Below are 16,236 nucleotides of genomic sequence, written 5' to 3'. Positions count from 1 at the left end.
AGTGATCAAATCATGCACAGAATTAACACTTGCAGAAAATGTAATCAAATTGAGTTTTGGTGGGAGACTGTAGGCTAGACTTGTTTCTCAAACCTGCTCCACATGACCCCCTCACAGTACAGACATTAGGGATATCCCTACTTCAGCACAGGTTTATAAATCAAACTGACTGAGGTGATAATTAAGCCACCTATGCTCTTGCATGGATATGCTTACTACGTGGACTGTGAGTGGGGCATCAGGAATTTGTTTAGGAAGCACTGGGATACATTCCACAGACGTGTGTGCTACTCAGTGATCAGACTAAACAACTTTGCTGCAAAGGAGCCCAGTCATTGCATAGTCTTCTAAACTAAAACTGGGTACACACTGGCCAACATATCGGCCATTCAATTGAATGGCCATTACATTGTGTTCACAGACACATCATGTCAGCCATGCTTCATAGCCGATGGCAGATATATCTGCACATTGTGCTGTGTGTACGGGCGGTCTCATCGTGCTGCAGGGGCCGACGGTGATTGACAGCTCAACTGGGCGGCGCATGTAAATGCCCGCCCAGTTGTGATGCTAGTCACGACGAATCTGGCAGTCTCTATGCAGAACATATGTTCTGCACAGTCTGCAGTTATATCTGCAGATCAGTCAGGTGTGTACCCACCTGCAGGCTCACAGATATTGTATAATGTTTCTACTTCAGGGTCCATAGGGGGTCCACAGAGTTGACCTTTGGGTATAGCTGGATCTGGATCCACCGGCGCCACGCAGTTAAAGCTTTAGCTGCTCCCAGGATGCTCTTGGGTCCATCCTCCTCTATACCCCGCCCACGAGCCACAGGCACCTCAGTTTGAGTTGGTGCCCGGCCGGAGTCGGGTCACCCTGCGCAGGGGGGCTGCAGGAGCAGCCCCCAAAGCTTTTTCATTTTAAAAAAAAGAGCCCGTTAGTTTTTATTTTTAACAGGGGCTCTTCAGTGTGACAGCGAAGGGCTGTCTGTACAGACCCCCACGCTGCCGCTCTTACTCCCCGCTGGCGCCGCGACGCCAGTATCGCACTTGGGATCGCGGCGGGAGGCCAGAGTCCATACTAGCCGGACTCTGGGGACCTCCCTGGACTGCTGCCAGAGTCGCCGGCACGCAGGGTCTTACTATAAATGCAGTCCTTTGCCCCCGGTTCTAGGGGACAGACCGGGGGCTGCTAGCGGTGGCGGCGGGCTCCCCAACAATCGGAGGAATACCCCGTCAGTCCACTAGACCAGACCTTTCGGGTTCAGGGTAAGGCAAAAGGTCAGTCCTTCCCGAGGCAGTCAGCGGCTAAGACCACTTCTAAACCCAAGAAGCAAGCCTGGAGTGCTCGGCGCCCTTCTTCCAAGCAGGAGGATAAACCTGCTGCCTGATGGGACGTGCCTCCCTCTGGGGGACCTCAGAGTGGGAGGCCGACTTCTCAAATTCTCCCAGTGTTAGCACAATACCACCACGGATGCCTGGGTTCGAGAAGTAGTCTCTCAGAGTCCTTCTCTGGACAAGACCAAAGCTTCCCAGATTCAGGTGGCTATACAATCCTTGCTACAAGCAGGGGTCATTGTTCCCGTTCCGCAGTCTCAACGTGGGACCGGGTACTATTCTACTCTGTTTCTGGTACAGAATCCCAATGGTTCTCATCACCCTATCCTGAATTTGAAGTCTCTGAACAAATACCTCAGAGTTCCCAAGTTCAGGATGGAAACGTTACGTTCCATCATTCTGGCGATGGAACGCGGGGATTACATGGTCTCCCTGGATATCCAGGACGCCTATCTCCACGTGCCCATAGCACCTGCACACCAGCGGTATCTAAGGTTTGCTATCCTGCAACATCACTACCATTTTCGGGCGTTGTCTTTTGGCCTTTCCACGGCTCCGAGAGTGTTCATCAAGGTGATAACAATTATGGCCGCCCACCATCGGGGCCAGGGTATACGGCTGCTGCCGTGGATGATCTTCTTCTGCTGGTGAGCTCCCGGGAGGTGGTACTTCGACATCTCCACCTGACCATTGCTTGTCTTCAGGCACATGGGTGGTTGATAAATTGGAACAAGTCATCTCTGATCCCATCACAACGGATGGTCCATTTGGGAGCCCTTCTGGATTCTCGTCAACAAAGGATTTTCCTGACTCCAGAAAAGGTGTCCTCCCTACAACTGAGGATACACAGTTGCCTGAGCAGTTGCAGGGTGTCGGTCCACTCGACAATGAGAGTCCTGGGGTCCATGGTGTCGGCATTCGACATGGTGGAATTTGCCCAGTTCCATTCCAGGCCCCTGCCCCCTCACCGGATCCGATTCCAGATGCTGGTCTTGTCCCCGGAATTGCGCCGGTCTCTAGCTTGGTGGCTTCAGCCAGCTCATCTCATCGAGGGTCGCCCCTTTTGGATCCCGGACTGGGTTCTGCTCACGACAGATGCCAGTCTTCGGGGTTGGGGGGACAGTGACCGGCTCGTTGTCTCTTCAGGGCCATTGATCTGCGGAGGAAGCAGTTCTTTCCATAAACGTTCTGGAGCTGCAGGCCGTGTACAGGGCTCTGCTGTCGTCAGGCACCGCTCTTCACGGAAGGGCGGTACAGGTGCAATCCGACAACGCCACCACGGTGGCGTACATCAATCACCAGGGAGGAACTCGCAGTCGAACGGCGATGTTGGAGGTGTCTCGCATCCTGGCTTGGGCGGAGAGCCACCTTCCTGCAGTCTCGGCAGTCTTCATCCTGAGAGTCCTCAACTGGGAGGCGGACTTCCTCAGCCGTCACGATGTGCACCCAGGGGAATGGTCGCTTCACCCGGAGGTGTTTCAACTTCTCGTGGACAAATGGGGACTGCCGGAGTTGGACCTGATGGCTTCCCGTCACAACTACAAGTTGCCCGTTTACGGCTCAAGGACAAGGGACGCAGGCGCAAGTCTGGTGGACGCGCTGACGGTGAAATGGACATTTCACCTAGCGTACCTGTTTCCTCCGATCTCCCTGCTGCCTCGGGTGCTAAGAAAAATGAAACAGGACGGAGGCACGTTTCTGCTGGTGGCTCCAGCATGGCCCAGGCGTCCTTGGTACTCCGATCTCAAGAGCTTGTCCATCGACGTTCCGTACCTTCTACCTCAGCGTCGGGACCTGCTGTCTCAGGGGCCCTGCCTTTACCCGCATCTGGGTCAACTGTCTTTGACGGCGTGGCTCTTGAGACAGCCGTCTTAAGGTCCTGGGGGTTTTCAAGCTCTGTCATCAGTACCATGCTGAGGGCGCATAAACCTGCCTCAGCTCGGATTTACCACAGGGTGTGGCACACTTACTTTCAGTGGTGTGAGTCCAGAAACTTTGATCCTCAGGTGTTCAGGGTTTCTAGGATTTTGGCATTTCTTCAGTCAGGTCTTGACCTAGACTTACGTCTGGCCTACCTGAAGGTTCATGTGTCTGCTCTGTCTGTGTGGTTCCAACTTAGGATCGCTACACTGCCTGATGTTCATACCTTTTTCCAAAGTGGTGTTCGAATCCAGCCTCCCTTTGTGCCTCCAGTGGCTCCGTGGGACTTGGCGGTGGTTCTTCGGGTCCTGCATGGACCTCCTTTTGAGCCTCTTGAGTCGGTTGACCTCAAGTGGTTAACACTTAAGACTGTTTTTCTCCTGGCAATTGCTTCAGCCAGGAGGGTATCTGAGTTGGGGGTGCTTTCCTGTAGTCCCTCCTTCTTAATTTTTCACCAGGAAAGAGCGGTGCTTCGCACTCGTCCTGAGTTTTTGCCTAAAGTAGTCTTAAGTTCCACATCAATCAGGAACTTGTGGTGCCTGCTTTTCAGTCACCTGATCTTACAGCTGGTGAGGCTTCGTTGGACGTTGTCCGTGCTCTCAGAGTTTATGTGGATCGGACTGCTTCTGTAAGAAGGTCCAATTCTTTGTTTGTCCTCTTTGATTTTCATAAGAGGGGTTGGCCTGCCAACAAACAAACTGTTGCCCGTTCTGTTATTCGTGAGGCTTATATACAGGAAGGTTTACCTGTTCCAGCCTCTGTTAAGGCTCATTCCACTTGCTCTGTGGGTCCTTCTTGGGCAGCTAGACGTGGTGCCTCCGCGGTTCAGCTGTGCAAGGCAGCCACTTTGTCTTCCATTCAGACTTTTTTGAGGTTTTATGCGTTTGACACCTTTGCCTCTCAGGATGCATCCTTTGGGCGCAGGATTCTCCTTTCTGCACAGGAGCATCCCCGCCCTTAGTTGAACTGCTTTGGGATATCTCCATGGTCAACCCTGTGGACCCCCTATGGACCCTGAAGTAGAAAACGAGATATGGTAAGAACTTACCTTTGTTATCTTTGTTTCTACGAAGTCCATAGGGTCCACAGGGCGCCCGCCCTGACGCACCTGCCTTCAAAAGGGCTGTGTTGCTGGTCACCGGTTTTTCGTCTCCCATTTTTGTGAGTTTGGTTTTCTTGTGTGTTCCAGTCTTCCTGCTCTCTGTTTAGTCTCCTCCTCCGGCCTGGGCTGCTTACCAACTGAGGTGCCTGTGGCTCGGGGGCGGGGTATAGAGGAAGATGGACCCAAGAGCATCCTGGGAGCAGCTAAAGCTTTAACTGCGTTGTGCCCGTGGATCCAGATCCAGCTATACCCTAAAGTCAACCCTGTGGACCCTATGGACTTCGTAGAAACAGAGATAACAAAGGTAAGTTCTTACCATATCTCTTGTTTCTTCTTCGGGGTCCATGGGGTCCACAGCCATTACGTTGGGGGTATGAATCCCGGTCACCAAACAATTAATACAAACGAGCTCTTTGCTCCCAGGATTCACCGGGTTTCCTCCTCATATACCCCACCTCCTGCCTCAGGTAGCCAGGTCTTCCTGTTTGGTGTGTTCACCACATACAGTGGGACTGCTGGAGCAGTCCTGCAGACGAGTACAAAAAAAAAAAAGAGAGAGTTTTACTCTATCTCAGCGGGCGGTCTGTGCTGTCCTGGAAGCAGCCATGCGCCTGATTGGAGGCGCACCGGCCACGCGCTGCAACTACCTCCTCCGGCGCCGCACCGCTAGCCTCGGCACGTCCTTTGCAGGGGATTCGGCAGGGGCTTTCTGGCCCTGGACCGCAACCGGATCAAGGGGATGGCAGGTAAGCAGGTGGTCGCGGCGGCCGCTGACGCCGGGACCACGTGGCGGTCCGGCCTCCGGCGGTGAGACTGGCCGGAGGCGCGCTGCAGTCAGGAGGCATACGGCTTGTTCTCCTAGCCTAGACCGCCGGGATTTGATGTTCTTGACCAGCCGGGGCTTGTGGCGGCGGCCAGGTCAGTTTACCGGGCAGGCCCCTCCCCCAATCCACACGCTAGTTCAGTCCTCTGGCACAGTTGATTGTGGATTGTTCCTCCCAGCCTCCATATAGGGCAGCCAGAGTGTATGTCAGTTGCTCACTGAACGCTGCTCCTACAAGAGGGACGCTGGGCAGTCTCCCTGTATACCTTGCCTACTGCTGGTCTAGGTTTTTACAGGGCTCTATCCTACCTAAGCCGAGGCTGATTATGGTAGTGAGAGCTTATATGCATATGGCTCGCAGAGTATTTATGCATGACATGTGATTGTTGTTTATGGATACTGTTTCTTCTGTAAAAGAACTGTAATTCCTGTATACTGTCACTGTCTCTCCCCTTCCCTTGCTACAGGTGTGTGGGTTGAGAGTAGAAAGCAGCACATATACACTCAGAACCAGTGGCATAGTGTTATGTCTAAGGAGTCTGAGGGTCAGGTGGTGGGAGCTCCGTTGCTGATATCCTGTGTAGCCTGCAAGGCAGGTTTGTCCCCACAGGACTTTCTACAAAATGGGCTTTGTGGGAGCTGTTTCAGACAGCCACCACACCAATTAAGTTTGCCTGTTTCAGGCCCTGAGCCTACTTGGGCATCATTTTCTCAGGTTATGGCTCAGGTTGCGGAACGGCTGGCTGCCCCGGTACCACCGGTTTGGGGTTTGCCTCAGCAGATGCATCCTATGCCCATGATGTGGCCGCCTTGGATGGACCCTGGTGCTGGTAAGGTTATGGCATCATCCTCGGGGGTTTTTCAGCCTCAGGCTGTCAAGCCAAAGCAGCCTAAATCTAGGCGCCATGTACCGCCTTACATGGGTGAGTACTCGAGTGCCTCCTCCGAGGAGGAACAGGCACAGGACTTTTCGCAGGAGTCTAGCTCCGAGGAGGGTGATGATCATTTCCCAGTAGCCGATGTCCCTTTTCTGATAAGGGCTGTAAATTCAGTGTTAAATATCAAGGAAGGGGATCTTCCGCTTAGGAAAGCCCTCCTGTTCAAGCGCCAAAAAGTGGTTAAGGCAGAATTCCCAAAGTCTGAACATCTATCAGAACTTATGGAGGAAGCCTGGGTCCGTCCGGATAAGATAAGCCATTCTTCTAAAAGAATGGCACTTCTATATCCTTTTCCAGCAGAGGACTGTGCCAAGTGGGAGAATCCACCATCAGTTGATGCGCATGTGGCACAGCTGATTAAACGTACCACTTTGCTAATCCCAGCAGTTTCGCTGAAGGAAACCACGGATAGGAGACTGGAGTCTTGTCTCAAATCAATTTTTTCGCTGGCAGGAACGGCCACCCGCCCAGCTATGGCCACTGCCTGGGTAGCAAGAGCTATTGAGGAGTGGGCCAAAACTCTAACGGAGTCTTTACCAGTTGCCTCTAAGGAGCAACTGGATATGATCTCCTTTATTAGAGAAGGGGACTCTTATTGGGTGATGCCGCCTTGGATGCAGGGATCCTTTCCTCTAAAGTTTCAGCTGAGTCCGTGGTGGCACATAGGATCCTCTGGTTGAAAGATTGGAGGGCAGATGTCGGGTCCAAAAAGGCCCTAGAATTCCTTCCATTCACAGGAGGTGTGCTCTTTGGTCCAGAACTGGACAAAATTGTATCCTCCATGGCAGCCTCACAGACGCCAGGTTTACCATCAGCAACCTCGTCTAAATTGAGGAGGGCGTCCTTTCAGGGGTTTCGGCCGCAGGGCAAGGCCAAATGTCAGCCCTCAGCGAGATTTCCACCAAGAAAGGCAGGACCCAGGAAGCCCTGGCAGAATAAACGTCCAGGATCTAGGGTCCAGCATAAACCAGTGGCCTGATGGGAGGGGCCTCCCCCTGGGGGATCCCAGGGTGTGGGGCCGACTGCTTCGGTTCTCAGAGCCCTGGCACCTCACGACGGAGGATGCCTGAGTTCGGGGAGTTGTTTCCCGAGGGTACGCCCTGATGTTTTGGAGGACTCCTCCTCAAAGGTTCTTTTGTGTAAACCCGCAGGTGGGTTCAGAAAGAGCTTTGGCCCTTCAGAAGGCTATTCTTGCCTTACTAGCATCAGAAGTAGTGATCCCAGTGCCAGAGAACCAGTTCCGAGAGGGGTTTTACTCCAATCTGTTCTTGGTTCTGAAATCGAATGGGTCATACCAGCCTATTCTAAATCTGAAAGAGCTCAACAAATTTGTTCGAGCCCCCGGGTTCAGGATGGAAACATTGCGATCGATTGTGTTGGCAATGGAACAGGGGGACTATATGGTGTCCCTAGACATACAAGATGCCTACCTTCACATCCCAATCACACAGGCTCATCAAAAATTTCTTCTTTCTACTTCAGGGTCCATAGGGTATCCACAGGATACCTTGGGGTGTAGGTGTGACGTCAGTCATCGGGCACCAAAGAGTTAAGCTTTCAGCCTCCCAGGATGCACTAGGTCCCCCTCCTATACCCCGCCCCCGAGCCAAGGCATCTCAGTTTCGTTTGGTGCCCGGCCGTAGTCGGAGGCACCTGCTAGAGGGGGGCTTAGAAGTGCCCCTGAAGCTTTTTCTTCATGCAGCTGTGGCTGCACATCTGGATGAACAGCATGGACAGTCAGTCCTGACGTCCATGCTGTCTTCCCTACACCCCGCCGGTACCAGAACGCCGGTACTGATCCGGGGATGCTGGTGGACATCTGGGGGTCACAGCTAGCGGTGACCCCAGATGTTCCGGACCATGGCCGGATTCAAGGGGGACAAAGGTAAGCAGCGGGGTCCCCGCTGATCACATGGTCCTAAGTCCCCAGGCAGGGGGCTCCCTGGGGACTGGCTGCAGCGTGGAGCCAGACGACCAACCTGCGCTTCCAATACCCCCTGGGACAGCGGACCGCAGCAGAGCGGTAGCGCTGTGGCGTCCCAGGGGTTAAATGCATGCCAGGGGAGCGCGCCTTCCCTGTCTCACAGCCGGCGCCTCCCCCGCTGCACACAGCCCTCTCTGCACTGTGCTGACTGGCCCTGTGTCAGCGCTCCTCCCCCAGGCCAGCCTTCTCTCTGCTCCTCGGTGGCCATCTTTTCTGAAGCATGGTGAACGCTGCTGGAAGCCTGCATTGGAAGCATCGTGGTCTGGGTCCCCCCCGCATACCTCTCCTCCACTGTGGTCAGGTCTGTGTATGCAGCGCTGTGTCCTACCAGGCCCTGTGTCTGTGTAGTTGAGTGATCAGCGCTGTTAGTGCAGGAATTGTTATTTCTCTGCATTGTATGTGACTGTGCTAGCGCTGCTGCCTGTAACTTTTTTTCTAAACTGTCAGCTTTATACTGTCCCTGTTTTTTCTGCTAAGCCCTTGCGGTGCGGTGCTGCAGGGTGGTCTCTCGCCTCTTAAATATATAATTGGTGAGAGGGGTCACATACGTGGTGCCATCATGTCTGAAAGTGATTTTCCCCTCCGGCTACAGTGTACTACGTGTAAAGTACCGTTAGCGGAGGGGGAGGGTAGCGCGGAGGGCCTCTGCCGGCAGTGTTTGTCTATGGCGCGGCCTCTTACGGTTACTGCACCGGTACAGGAGCCGCCCTGGGCTTGTTTCGCTCAAGCGCTTACAGCCTTAGTGGGCCAGTTAGCTCCGCAGCCCGCGTTTACACCGATGGGTTTGTCCCAGCAGTCAGTGGTGTCGTCACCCATGCAGGCTTTCCCACGACAATTGGTGGTACCCCACAGTCTCCCTATTTCCCCGCTCCCGGTTTCTCAGGAGCCAGCGTGGGTTAACTCCCTGACGAGTTCTGTACAGCACTTGTCGGATGTGTTGCAAGGGGAGTCTGTGATGCGGCCGCATAAACGGCCGAGGGCGTCTCTGTCGGCTCCTTATGAGGATGACGAGGGGACGTCTGATGATGGGGAGGTTCTGGATCCTTACGATCAGGAACCTCTCCATGCTAAGGACGCTGATGCTAAGTCCAAAGTATATATTCCTGGACTTATTCGGGCGGTCCGCACAGCCTTGGTGATTGAGGACGAAGTTCCCCCAGCGGCTAAATCTAAGTATGCCTTTTTCAAAGATGTGAAGGGCGATGCCACAGTCTTTCCTCTTTCCGGTCAGTTGGTGGACCATTTAGAGGAGGCGTGGAAACTGCCTGGCAAAAGATACCAGCCGCAGAGACGCCTGGCGGTGGCTTATCCGTTCGCGTATAATTATTTTGCAAAGTGGGAATCCCCTCCACAGGTGGATTCTCACGTTACCCGTCTTGTCCGTAGTGCCACATTGCCGATGCCATCCATGTCCTCCCTTAAGGATGCTACGGACCGCAAGGTGGAGATCTGCCTGAAGTCCGCTTATTCCCTTGCGGGGGGGGGCAGCACGGCCGGCTATGGCCATTTGCTGGGTTGCCAGAGCGATGGAGCGCTGGGCGGATTCATTAGAGGCTTCTTTTGATTCCGACTGTCCGGCCGAACAGGCAGAGTTGATTGGCAATCTCCGTGATTCGGCCACCTACATCAACGAGGCGGCCCTAGACATTAGTAGTCTGGTGTCTAGGATTTCTTCAGCAGCGGTAGCTGCTCGTCGCACCTTGTGGCTGCGATCCTGGAAGGCGGACGCAGATTCCAAAAAGGGTCTGGAGGCGTTGCCGTTTACCGGAGAAGTTCTCTTTGGTCCGGATCTGGATAAGATTGTGGCCACGCTGGCGGCAGCCAAATCGGCTTGTCTCCCGTCGGCCGCTGCTCCTTCTGGTTCTGGACCATCGTCCTTTCGGTCATCTAGGGCCCAGGGCAGGCCCAAACCACAGTCGTTTCCTCGACAGGCTGGCCCTAAGAAATCGGTCAAGCCCCGGAAGCAGACATGGAGTACCAGACGACTGCCCCCAAGCCAGATGACAAGCCTGCGGCCTGACGGTCCGGGCCTCCCTTTGGGGGATCCCAGGGTGGGAGGCCGCCTGCTGCAGTTCGCCCAGTGTTGGTCGACCACTACGACAGACACTTGGGTTCTGGAGGTGGTCTCCCACGGGTACGCCCTCTCCTTCCGGCACAGACCCCTGGCTCGATTCTTCACCACGGGTCTACCATCAGACCGGAACAAGGCTACGGAGCTGCGGAAGGTATTGCACACTATGCTTCAGGCTGGAGTTATAGTGCCTGTTCCATTCTTCCAGAGGGGCCAGGGTTTCTATTCAAATCTTTTTTTGGTACAGAAACCCAATGGGTCGCAGCGTCCGATTCTCAACCTCAAAGCACTCAACAGGTCTTTGCGGGTACCGAAGTTTCGGATGGAAACCCTACGGTCCATCATTCTGGCGCTGGAACCTGGGGACTACATGGTGTCATTGGACATACAGGACGCTTACCTGCATGTCCCTATTCTTTTGCGCCATTAACAGTTCCTCAGGTTTGCAATCCGCAGCGACCACTTCCAGTTTCGGGCGTTACCTTTTGGCCTGGCGACAGCACCACGGGTTTTCACCAAGGTGATGGCGGTCATGGCGGCTTCTCTGCGGCTGCAGGGAGTCCGCATGTTGCCGTACTTGGACGACCTGTTATTGGTGGCAGGATCTCCAGAGCTCCTGTTACGCCACTTGGACCTGACCATTGCACTGCTGCAACGGCACGGCTGGCTAATCAACTGGCAGAAGTCCACTCTAATCCCGTCTCGGAGGATTCTGCATCTTGGAGCCTTATTGGACTCGGGACAGCAAAGGATCTTCGTGACGGAGGACAAGATCTCTGCTTTACAGTCAAGGGTGCGCAGTTGTCTGCACAGCCGCCGGGTGTCCCTACACTCGGCGATGAGATTACTGGGCTCCATGGTGTCGGTGTTCGACATGGTGGTATACGCCCAGTTTCACTCCAGACCTCTGCAGCACCTGATCCTGTCCAAGTGGAACGGGCTGCCTCAGTCTCTGAAGTCCCAGACGATTGTGCTCACCCCGGAAGTTTGCCTGTCCCTTGCTTGGTGGTTACAGACGACCCACCTCAACAATGGACGTCCGTTCTGGGTTCCAAATTGGGTCCTGTTGACAACGGACGCCAGTCTTCGGGGCTGGGGAGCGGTTTTGGATCCACACTTGTTCCAGGGCAGGTGGACGCCGACAGAAGCGGAGCTTCCCATAAATATCTTGGAAATCCGTGCGGTCTTCAATGCTCTCCAGCAGGCACAACGGTTTCTCCAGGGTCACCCGGTACAGGTCCAGTCGGACAACGCTACCACCGTGGCCTACATAAACAGGCAAGGAGGAACCCGAAGTCGGGCGGCTCTCGTAGAGGTCTCTCGGATCCTGGTTTGGGCGGAGCGCAATCTTCCGGCCATATCAGCGGTCTTCATCCTGGGAGTGCTAAATTGGGAGGCGGACTTTCTAAGTCGCCAGGACGTTCATCCGGGGGAATGGTCCCTGCACCCGGCCTTTTTTCAACTGCTGGTGGACAGGTGGGGTCTTCCAGAGATCGACCTCATGGTGTCCCGGCACAACAACAAGTTGCCGGTGTACGGGTCTCGCACAAGAGAGGAAGGGGCGTCTCTGGTGGATGCTCTGTCCGTCCGGTGGACGTTCCGGTTCGCATACCTGTTCCCTCCGGTCTCCCTTCTTCCACGGGTAATCCGGAAGTTCAAACAGGAAGGAGGGACGCTCCTGTTGATAGCTCCCGCGTGGCCCAGACGGCACTGGTTCTCAGACCTTCAGGGTCTGTCCGTGGTCAGTCCTCTGCGGTTGCCGCTACGACCGGACCTTCTGTCTCAGGGTCCTTGTCTTCACCCGGACCTGACTCGGCTGTCTTTGACGGCGTGGCTGTTGTGACGGCCATGCTGAGGTCCTGGGGGTTTTCAAGCTCTGTGGTGCGTACCATGTTGCGATCTCGGAAACCGTCTTCCGCGAGGATATACCATCGCGTGTGGCATACGTTCTTCCAGTGGTGTCGACCGAGAGGTTATGCACCGCGGGAGTTTCGTCTGTCTCGGATTCTCGCCTTCCTACAAGCGGGACTAGATCATGGGCTTCGCCTTGCTTCTTTGAAGGTACAGGTTTCGGCCCTGTCTGTCTGGTTTCACCGTAGGATTGCTACAATCCCGGATGTGCGCACCTTTATGCAAGGTGTTGCCCGCATTCAGCCGCCCTTTGTTCCACCTGTGGCGCCTTGGGATTTGGCTGTGGTCCTGAGGGCTCTCCAAGGACCGCCGTTTGAACCACTGGGCTCAGTGGATCTTAAATGGCTAACAGCTAAGACTGTTTTCCTTCTGGCTATTGCTTCGGCCAGACGTGTTTCTGAGTTAGGGGCTCTTTCTTGTAGACCCCCTTTCTTGGTTTTTCATGGGAACAGGGCAGTGCTCCGCACTCGGCCCGAGTTTCTTCCCAAAGTTGTTTCCCAGTTTCATGTTAACGAGGAAATCGTTGTTCCGGCCTTTAACTCACCGGGTCTTTCCGTGGGTGAGGCCTCTTTGGATGTTGTGCGGGCCTTATGTTGACCGCACTTCTTCGTTTAGGAAGTCGGACGCTTTGTTTGTCCTCTATGGCTTCCGTAAAAAGGGTTGGCCTGCTTCAAAGCAAACTTTGGCAGCCTGGATCCGTATGGCTATTTCTGAAGCTTATCTTCATGAAGGCCTGCCGGTTCCTCCTTCTGTGAAGGCTCATTCCACTAGGTCTGTGGGTCCTTTGTGGGCAGCTCGACGTGGTGCCTCTGCAGTCCAGATCTGCAAGGTTGCTACGTGGTCCTCTGTCCATACCTTCGTGAGGTATTACAGGTTTGACACCTTCGCCTCTCAGGATGCTTCCTTCGGGCGGCGGATTCTCCTTTCTGCACAGGAGCGTCCCCACCCTTAAAGGATACTGCTTTGGGACATCCCCAAGGTATCCTGTGGATACCCTATGGACCCTGAAGTAGAAAATATGAGATATGGTAAGAACTTACCCTTGTTATCTCTATTTCTACGAAGTCCATAGGGTTCCACAGGACTCCCGCCCTGTCGCACCTGTGCTGCAGATGGGCTTTGCTCTGGTCACCGGTTTTCCGTCTCCCTCTGGTGAGAATGTGATTCTTGTATGTGTCCAGATCTTTGTTCTCTCTCTTCCTTCTCCTCCTCCGGCCTATGGCTTGGTAACTAACTGAGATGCCTTGGCTCGGGGGCGGGGTATAGGAGGGGTACCTAGTGCATCCTGGGAGGCTGAAAGCTTAACTCTTTGGTGCCCGATGACTGACTTCACACCTATACCCCAAGGTATCCTGTGGAACCCTATGGACTTCGTAGAAATAGAGATAACAAGGGTAAGTTCTTACCATATCTCATATTTTTTACGGTAGGGGAGGAACATTTTCAGTTCCAGGCCCTGCCGTTTGGCCTGTCCACAGCCCCTTGGGTATTCACCAAGGTGATGGCAGTGATGGTGGCATGCCTCAGGCGCCATTTGAGGCTGACAGTATCATGTCTGTACAGTCACGGCTGGATCATAAACTGGCAAAAGTCGTCACCCTGTCCGGTACAACAGATGTGTCATTTGGGAGCAAGATTGGACTCCGTGGTGCAGAGAATATATTGCCGGAGGAGAAGATCCTTGCTCTACAATCACGAATACGCAGGTTGCTTTGCAACAGGCAAATATCTGTTCTAGTAGTCATGCAGGTCCTGGGGTCGATGGTGGCCACCTTCAGGATGGTGGAATACGCTCAATTCCACTCCAGACCACTGCAGCAATTCATTCTGTCTCGCTGGAACAAGGATCATCGCACGATCAGGTCCCAGCTGCTGCATCTCTCTCCAGAGGTACGGTTGTCCCTGACCTGGTGGTTGCAGACAAAGCATCTCAGGCAGAGTCGCCCCTTTTGGGTGTCGGATTGGACATTAGTCAAAACCGACGCCAGTCTTCAAGGTTGGGGGGCGATGACGGGGTCACACACTTTCCAAGGAAAGTGGTCAGTGACGGAAAGCCGGCTACCGATAAATATCCTGGAACTAAGAGCTATATTCAAAGCTTTAGTGCAGGCTCAGGAAATCTTAAAGGGCAGGTCGGTGCAGATACAGTCGGGCAATCGCACTGCGGTCGCCTACCTAAATCATCAAGGGGGCACGAGGAGTCGGGCCGCCTTGGCAGAGGTATCAAGAATCCTGGTATGGGCAGAGACTCATCTGCCCACGATATCTGCCATGTTCATTCCAGGAATCCTGAATTGGGAGACCGATTTTTTCAGTCGGCAAGAGATAAATGCAGGGGAATGGTCCCTACATCCACAGGTTTTCGGAACCTTGTGGACAGGTGGGGTCTACCAGAATAGATCTGATGGCATCAAGAAGGAACAACAAGGTTCCCAGGTACGGATCCTGGACAAGAGATCCGAGAGCCGAGTTTGTAGACACACTGACAGTAAAGTGGCGTTACAAGCTGGTATATCTGTTTCCCCCGTTTGCTCTTCTGCCCAGAGTGGTCAGAAAGATCAAACAAGAGGGCAGCACCGTCATATTAATAGCTCCGGCATGGCCGAGACGGCACTGGTTCACAGATCTATGGTCTCTCTCCATAGACACTCCATGGCCTCTGCCATTGAGACCGGATCTGTTGCTACAGGGTCCCTGCTGGTATCCGGATCTTCATCGGCTATCTTTGACGGCATGGCTCTTGAGGCCTCCGTCTTGAGGGAAAAGGGGTTTTCCGAGTCTGTTATACGGACGATGCTGAAGGCACGGAAACCATCCTCAGCCCGTATATATTATAGGGTTTGGCATACTTTCTTTCAGTGGTGTGAACTGAGGGTATGATCCACATAAATTCCTGATATCCAGAGTGCTGGATTTTCTTCAAAGCGGTCTGGAAAAAGGGCTACGCCTGGCCTCTTTAAGGGTACAGGTGTCAGCTCTTTCAAGTCTGGTTCCAACATAAAATTGCTCTGAGACCGGATATAAAGACCTTTTTTCAGGGGGTGTTGAGGATTCAGCCTCCCTTCGTTTCCCCGGCTGTTCCGTGGGACTTGTCTCTAGTTCTGAAGGTTTTACAGGCTCCTCCGTTCAAGGCTTTAAATTCAATAGACATCAAGTGGCTAAAAGCAAAGACGGTATTCCTCCTTGCTATGGCATCTGCACGTAGAGTGTTGGATTTAGCTGCGCTTTCCTTCCGGGAGCCGTTCTTGATATTTCATCAAGATAGAGCAGTGCTTCGTACTAGGGAGGGTTACCTTCCGAAAGTGGTGTCTAAATTTCATATTAATGAAGAAATAGTAGTTCCAGCATTTCAGGGCACAAGTCTCTCACAAGGTGAGGCTTCCCTGGATGTGGTCCGTGCGTTGAGAATTTATGTTAAACGCACGAGCAAATGGAGGAAGTCCGATTCATTTTTTGTGCTTTATGGTTGTCATAAGCGTGGCTGGCCAGCCAATAAACAGACACTGCCCAGGTGGATTCGCATGCCAATTTCATTGGCTTATAAACAGGCTGGTATGCGTGTGCCGGATTCAGTGACGGCACATTCTACTAGGGCGGTAGGTCCATCATGGGCGGCCAGCCGGGGTGCTTCTGCTGAGCAATTATTTAAAGCAGCCACATGGTCTTCCATCCATACCTTTGACACTTTTGCCTCTCAGGATTCCTCCTTCGGGCGTAGGATTCTCCTTTCTTCCGAGAGTCCGGAGCGCCTCCGCCCGTAGGGTTAGTGCTTTGGGATATCCCCAACGTAATGGCTGTGGACCCCATGGACCCTGAAGAAGAAAATAAGAGTTATGGTATAACATACCTTTAACTCTCTTTTTCTTTGAGGTCCATGGGGTCCACAGGACACCCACCCAGACGCACCTGTAGTTCTGGGGGAGGTTTTCCGTAGTTTCTTCTCTTGAGAGTCTGGATTCGTAAGTATGGGTCTTTTCTTTCTTACCCTTTGTTTGTCTCTGCCTGCTTGAGCTTGGTAACGAACTGGCTACCTGAGGCAGGAGGTGGGGTATATGAGGAGGAAACCCGGTGCATCCTGGGAGCAGAGAGCTCGTTTGTATTAACTGTTTGGTGACCGGGATTCATACCCCCAACGTAATGGCTGTGG

General features: G+C 53.6%; 1 protein-coding gene across 5 annotated transcripts in view; it reads left to right on the top strand.

Moving 5' to 3' along the window:
- The window catches only part of CBX5 (chromobox 5), a 48,199-nt gene that overhangs the window by 18,186 nt on the left and 13,777 nt on the right, over positions 1 to 16,236 (top strand). The window lies entirely within an intron of this gene.

The sequence above is a fragment of the Taudactylus pleione genome, unplaced genomic scaffold (assembly GCF_031769625.1).
Source record: "Taudactylus pleione unplaced genomic scaffold, aTauple2 ptg000089l, whole genome shotgun sequence".
Classification (NCBI taxonomy): Eukaryota; Metazoa; Chordata; class Amphibia; order Anura; family Myobatrachidae; genus Taudactylus; species Taudactylus pleione.
This window is presented reverse-complemented; position numbering and strand designations above follow the sequence as displayed.